Source organism: Olea europaea, chromosome 10 (assembly GCF_002742605.1).
Source record: "Olea europaea var. sylvestris chromosome 10, O_europaea_v1, whole genome shotgun sequence".
NCBI lineage: Eukaryota > Viridiplantae > Streptophyta > Magnoliopsida > Lamiales > Oleaceae > Olea > Olea europaea.
Window position 1 is genome coordinate 6,226,920 of NC_036246.1, and position 6,358 is coordinate 6,233,277.

Genomic DNA, 6,358 nt, shown 5'->3' on the forward strand with positions numbered 1-6,358 from the left:
AAATCAGAACAATGGTAGTGGTACGCCTAACTTGGGGGGTAATCAAAACATAAGAGATAATGTCCTAAACAATGGACAGCACATCCCACATGTTAATGAGGAAATAGATGTTCAGGCTAATGGTAATGGCCCTAATTATGGTAATTTTGTTGCCAATCAAGGACCAAACATTAGGCCTCATGCAAATCAACCGATTAATCAGCCTGTGGGAATTCCATATAATCCCAACGTCATGTTGAGGAACCAGATTATGGAAATCGTACAAGATCAGATGGCTTTTAGGGTGCGACCCGTCATTAGGCCGACGTACACAAAGTCATATCCTGATTGGGTAGACCAAGCACATCCATGGCCTAGAGGGTACAAAGTGCCAGAATTCTCACTGTTTACCGATTTAGGAGAGGTGTCTACTCTAGAACACATAGGGCGATTCACATTGCAAAGTGGTGATGTAACCGATTACCATAAAATGAGGCTTTTCCCTAGTTCGTTAACAGGAGTAGCTTTCTCCTGGTTCATCAACTTGCCAACGAACTCTGTTCAAACATGGCAACAATTGGAACAGTTATTTCACGCTCAATTTTATAAAACTAAATCTGAAGTCACTTTGGCTGATTTGACGAATCTACGTCAAATGCCAAACGAATGGGCAGAAAGTTTTCTCCAAAGGTTCAAGATAGCCAGAAGCAAGTGTTTTGTACCTCTACTCGAAAAAGAATTTGTCAAAATCGTTCAGGGCTGCTTGAGCTTTGATTTAAAGAAGAAATTCCAAGACAAGGAATTTCCTGACCTTTTCCAGTTGAGTACGAATGTGATTAGGTATGAACGACTGATAAGAGAGGAAGAACAGATGAAAAATTCTAGTAAAGGGACTTATTACAAAGACCCAAATTTTGATGTTCATACCATCAGTGACGAGTCATACGACCAGGCCGAAATGTGTTTGGTCGAATTGGTCAAAGGAGATATATATACTTGTCCCATAATGGCCAAGCCTAGACCATCGGGCAAAGATGATCCCATAAAAGATGGAAATATAAAGGCTTGAACGTTCTCGTTCGACGTAACCAAAGCTGACCTTATATTTGATAAATTATATAGGGATAAACAGATAAAGTTGAGCGATAAGCACAAATTGCCAAACCCTGAACAAATTAAGGATAAAAAATATTGTAAGTGGCATAATGCATGGTCACATTTGACTAACAATTGCTTGGTTTTCCACCATGTATTACAGGATGCCATTGAATCAGGACGAATTACATTCGATGATAAGAAGAAGATGGCAGTGGACGAAAATCCTTTCCCACAGCCACTTGGAGTAAACATGGTGACATCTGGATTCAAAAATAAGTTGCCAAAATTCAAGTTAGTCGTAGATGATGGAGAAGAGGATCCTAGACCACATCCCAGCGTCTTTGAATGAATCAAGGAGAAAGAACCAAAAAAGGACGAAGACGTCCTGTGTGCAAGGTGTAAAAGAAAAGTAAATGGAAATACGGAGAAACCAGGGACATGACAGCATCCCCATCGCCCTACTTTCTTCCCAAACACTCAGCCTGGTAGAGGACGAGGTATATCATTCTATAGAGGACCGCCTTTTGAGAGGCAGTTCAGGCCAACAGATAATGGAAGAACATTCAGGCCGCAACCTCGCCGGCCAAATGTATGACATTTATTCCAGTATAATGCAGGAAGGGCAATACCCTTCGACGAGATGACTAGAACCCAACAAAAGCATTTTCAACGAAATTATGGACAGATGATGAGGCAGCAACAGGGAGTGCCACATCCTAAAGCGCCTAAACTACTCAAGGTAGCCAATCAAAATGTCCTCAAAAACAGTGAAGAGACCGGTACAGATGAATCAATGAAGGAATTGTCAGAAACTTCTTCTGGGAGATCAAAGTTCAAGCGAGACAGAAGGGATGGAGAAGATCAAGATCAGCCCCTTACCATCCAGTTTGGTACGTTACCTCCTGTCGTGGCCAATAATTACTTACTGGCCAATGAATTCAAGAATAAAGAAAAAGAAAAAGAGAAGGAGGACAACGAAGGAGAAGCTTGCGTGCTAGTATGTGAAGAAGGCCAGACTTCTAGAGAGGCATACAACGATGAAGAAGACGATGGGATGGCAGACATTGAAGAAGAAATCGACTTAGAAGCAAAAGGGAGAAAGAGAGGAGTATCGCGCAATACTCTGTTGAAGCAACTACATCAAGAGGGAGTTCGCGAAGTAGATTTGTTGGGAAAACCATTTGGGCGTCCTTTCGATTTCTACGTACTATACGGGACACCCAAAAGAAAGAAGAGAGTGCCTCGCTCTGAAAAGTATGGGTCACCTCCAAGAATAATGCCCCCTCCCACAGGTTGGATAACTGATGAGGAAGCATTAGAAAAAAGTAAAAAGAAAGTTCAGAAGACAGAGGATCAGCGCGATATACTGCACGTCGATTTATCATAGGGAGATAATTCGACATAAAACAAGCAGAAAGTAGAAATAGAGGCTGCCAAAAAGGTTATTTTTAAACGGCCAGCCATGAAATTGACTAAACACTTGAGGCCATTGTACGTTAAAACTCTAGTTAACGGCATCCCAGTGGCAAAAGTGTTTGTCGACAATGGAGCAGCTATAAACACTATTCCATCTAGGATGATGAGAAAATTCACAAAGACAGAGGGTGACATGATTCCTATAGAAGTCATCCTCACGAGCTTCAATGGAGGAGCAACTTCAGCCAAGGGAGTTATGCCATTGGACATAACTATAGGGACGACTACTAGGACCACTATCTTTTTTGTAATAGATGGTCCTACTAGTTACAACGTGCTACTAGGAAGAGATTGGATACACGAAAATCGCTATATACCCTCATCGCTCCATCAATGCTTGATCGTTTGGAATAACAAAGGCGAAGCAGAGGTGGTACAGGCCGATCATAGGCCTTTTGTCGCAGAAGCAAACTCAGTGGAGAAGTTCATGTACGAAAGAAACTATGGACCTGTCAGGGTAGTACAAGATGGGGAAGAAACTCAGGTTGTCGCGCAAAGCGAAGAACCGTTCTCAGTGGACGCACTCACTGAAATGTTCAAACAGATGAGGCCAAATATAGTGGCCCTGGAAAAGCCAGTAATTGGCAAAAGAATAATCAAGGAGTCTTGAATGGATTCTAAGTAACGAAAGCAAATGACCGACATTCAGGCCTTCAAAGCCAGGCTGATGGCTTTCAATAAGGAATGCAATGACAAGGTGAAGGAAGAGATAGCCCTAAAAGCGCTGAAGGACAAGTTGGCAATATTCGAGTTAGAGCAAAGCATTGGTCGAGAAGTCAACAAGGTAGATTGTTTAGAAGAGAAAGTACTTATAAGGGAACTGGACGACGAAGTGATGCGAATCGCCAAACCTAGATATGATCAAGCACAAGACCCTCTGATCAAAGTAAATATTGGCAATGAAGAAGAAGATCATCCAACATTTATCAGCCAGATGCTCGACCAAGAGGTTAGTAACAAATTAATCGCTTTGTTAAAAGAGTACAAAGATTGTTTTGCTTGGGAATATGAACAAATGCCTAGTTTAGATAGAGACTTGGTGGAACATAGGTTACCAACTAAGCCTAATTTTAAACCTCATAGGCAGCCTCCTAGACGTTTTGCTCCTAATGTACTCCCTGAAATCAAGAAAGAGATAGAGCGATTATTGAAAGCAGGTTTTATTAGAACAGCCAGATATGTCGAATGGTTGTCCAATGTCGTGCCAGTACTAAAAAAGAATGGTAAACTAAGGGTGTGTATAGACTTTAGAAATTTAAACATAGCTACACCCAAAGATGAGTATCCAATGCCCATGGTGGATTCTTTAGAATATTCGACTGCCGGACATGTCATGTATTCTTTCATGGACGGGTATTCATGATACAATCAAATTTATATAGTTGAAGAAGACATACACAAAACTGCCTTTAGATGCCCTGGGTCTCTAGGATGTTTTGAATGGGTGGTTATGCCTTTCGGCCTAAAAAATGCAGGGGCAACTTATCAAAGGGCAATGAATTTAATCTTTCATGATATGATAGGCAAGTTTGTTAAAGTGTATGTAGATAACATAGTAGTCAAGTCCATTAAAGAAGAGGACCATTTCAAATAGTTAAGATGTTCGTTTGAGCGAATGAAGCAATATAAGCTAAAGTTGAATCTCTTGAAGTATGCATTTGGTGTTAATGCAGGGAATTTTCTTGGTTTCTTAGTACACAAGAGAGGGATTGAACTTGATAAAAATAAAGCGAGGGCCATTTTNATGGTCGCACAAGAAGACCAATTTGGTGAAGAAAGGGCAATTTACTATTTAAGTAGACGGTTAACGAAATGTGAATGTAATTACTCTGCTATTGAAAAATTATGTCTTGCATTGTATTTCACATGTACAAAATTAAGGGCTTATTTACGACCCGTAACCGTTTATTTAATTTCTAAAGTAAATTTAGTTAAGTATATGTTCTCGCGCCCTATTTTACACCAAAGGGTAGGCCTTTGGATACTAGCTTTATCAGAATTCGAAATATAATATATACCTCAAAAGGCAGTCAAAAATCAGGCTTTGGCTAACTTTCTAGCCGATCATCCATGCCTTAACATGCCTGAAGAAATCGAACTAAAAATCAATTCGTTCGAGTTAAAACCTTAGGTGTTGTATTTCAATGGGTCAAAAACCTCTAAAGGTGCAGGAATAGGAGTAGCATTGATTAATCCTTTAGGAATTTGCTACAAGTTTGCATTCACTTTAGACAGAATGTGCACCAACAATCAGGCGGAATATGAAGCCTTAATTGTAGGCCTAGAACTAATGATAGATATGGGAGTAAGAAATGTGATCGTTAGGGGCGATTCTCAATTGGTGATCCATCAATTGATCGGTGATTTTAAATGCCAAAGTGATTCCATTATAAGTCAATATGAGATCGCCCAAGAATTATTAGAGGAATTCGATCAAGTAGAATTTCAATGCGTTAATAGGATATATAACGATGTGGCAAATGAGTTAGCCCAAATGGCCTCAAGGTATTCAAAGGTTTTGAATTGGAAGTCTACTTGTGAGTATGGAATCATATTGCCCGTGACTCAAAGAAGGGCGAGAAATATTGAACTTCATTGCATACAAGATGAAGATGCAATGGATTGAAGAACAGAGATTAAAGGGTTCCTTAAAGAACCTAATGGAGGGATTAGTAGGAAAATGAAGTTGTGTTTGCTGAACTATACACTAAAAGATAAAGAATTGTTTAAGAAATGCTCTGATGGTGTATTACTAAAGTGTGTAAGTTTGCAAGAAGCCAAGGCAATCATGGCTGAGGTGCACGAAGGGATATGTGGAGCTCATCAAGCTGGTCAAAGAATGAGATGGTTAATTATTAGGAGTGGATATTTTTGGCCAAAGATGGAAGAATTATGCGTTCAGTATGTAAAGAGTTGTTTAGCATGCCAAAAGCATGGTCCAATACAAAGGGCGCCAGTACGAGAGATAGCACCTATTATTAAACATTGGCCGTTCAAGGATTGGGCGATAGACCTGATAGGGAAAATTTATCCCCCATCGTCCAAGCAACATACTTTTGTTATAATTGCAACCGACTATTTCACCAAATGGGTAGAGGCGGTACCTTTGAAAGAGATCACCTAGAAGAATGTTATAGAGTTTATCCGTGATTACATTATTTATAGGTTTGGAATTCCACAAACGTTAATGGTAGATCACGGAACATCTTTGAATGGGGATCAAGTGAACAAATTTTTGAGGTTTGGGGTTAAATTAGTAAACTCCACACCATACTACGCTCAATCCAACGGACAAGCGGAATCTTCTAATAAGATTCTAAAAAATATCACCAGAAAGATGATAGATGAAAATGCCAGAAATTGGCACGAATGTCTGAACAAGGCCTTATGGGCTTATAGAACATCACCTCGGTCAAGTACCAAAGTTACTTCTTTCCAACTTGTTTATGGACAGGAGGCCGTTTTGTCTATGGAAATCAACGTGCAATCGATTAGAGTGTGCTTGCAACATAAGTTGAATGATGATGAGTATGCCGAATCACTAGTTCAAAATTTATTGGGGCTAGACGAATTAAGTTGGACGTCTTAGATAGATTGCAAGTTCAAAAACAAAGAATGGCTAAGTTTTATAATAAAAAAGTAATAGCCAAGTCGTTCAGCCTGGGTGAACTAGTTTGGAAGACGATACTCCTTTTAGATAGTAAGGATCCAAAGTACGGGAAGTGGTCGCCCAATTAGGAAGGACCATACAAAATAAACAGTGTGTTGCCCAATGGAGCGTATCACTTGGAAGATTTAGATGACA